This window comes from Uranotaenia lowii, chromosome 3 (genome assembly GCF_029784155.1).
Source record: "Uranotaenia lowii strain MFRU-FL chromosome 3, ASM2978415v1, whole genome shotgun sequence".
Lineage (NCBI taxonomy): Eukaryota > Metazoa > Arthropoda > Insecta > Diptera > Culicidae > Uranotaenia > Uranotaenia lowii.
Window position 1 is genome coordinate 339310189 of NC_073693.1, and position 1472 is coordinate 339311660.

Consider the following 1472-nt stretch of genomic DNA (forward strand, 5'->3'; position numbering starts at 1 on the left):
ACAAAGGTAAGTCAATATTACCAACTATAGAAACCGTCTATACGTCTGCGAATCTATATTTAAATATCCAAGGAAAGGGTTGTGTTAGTAGGGGAAAGGTGATAGATCAGGATCCATTTTGGTGAATGGTGCTTCATTGAGATCGTTCTTAAACCAAAAAAAGTAATAAAATAGAATACTAAAAGTGTTATAAAAATCACAAACTATAGAATCTTAAACAAAAATGATAAAAATGACTAAAATTTTAAACTGACAAAATTTTAAAAAATTTCAAAATAAATTTAAAAAACTGCTGTGTATATTGAAGAACATTGAAGCAAATTTTAAGAAAAAATCGTTAAAAAGATTCATAATTGAACATGCAGCAATGCAGGCGTAGGAGCATGTGACTTATTTCTATAATTCTAATCTATCAATAAGCTTGAAAAATATGAGGCAATTAATTATAAGATAATTAAAGATTTTATTTTTGATAACAAAAATGAAAACAATTATAGCAATGACAAAAGCTACAAAAAAAAATACAAAACTGAGAAAAATTACAAAAATGACAAAAATTAAAAACTGAAATACAAATGCCACAAATGACAAAAAATTAAGTTAAAGGACAAAAATAGCTAAAATGACAAAAATGACTAACATTAGAAAAATGACAAAATATTACAAAAAAATAAAAAAAAAATGACACTAATAATGGCTAAATCGTTAAAAATGACAAAACTGGCAAAATTTACAAAAAAAAAAAGAAAATGGCAAAAATTGACAAAAATTTTAAAAACTATAAAAATTTCATAAATGACCAAAGAGTTTTAAAAATGATTATAAAGGCAAAAGTGAAAGAGATTCATTTCATAAAATACAAAAATGACATAAAGATAAATAATTACCAAAAATCATAAAAATGCCAAGAATGACAATAATGACTTAATGACAATAAAATAATGATAGTAATGACATAAATAAGAGTTTCATAGCCCTATTTTAATTTATCAATCTATTGTTGTCATCGTCATTTATACTTTCATTTGATTAGCTCTCGTTGCTTTGTTTAAATGTCCTAAAAATGTCCGGATTAACCAATTCTTTGGTATCAATATTGGAAATTTGATTGATGTTTTTATATGTACTCGAAATAAATTAAAAACATTTAAAGTTAAAACTTTAAACGAACAGAATAAAAATTGCGTCAGCCTTCACAAACATGAAAAGTTTCAAAATACAAAATAAGGTATCGTACGTTTATTTGAGAGTCACTCTAACATCCAATTTGTTATAAACTTTTGATATGAACGTGAGAAAAATCAACTTGCTTTTTATGCGCCTGCATTTCTGCAAATAATCAATAACGGAGTTTAGAGTTTCAAATCACTCTTTATCGAAATTTCAGCATCTAAAAAAAGGCGATTTCAATAAATCATACTTCCAGCATCAATTTCAAATTGAACACGCGTTACTAACCACATTTTCTTAAC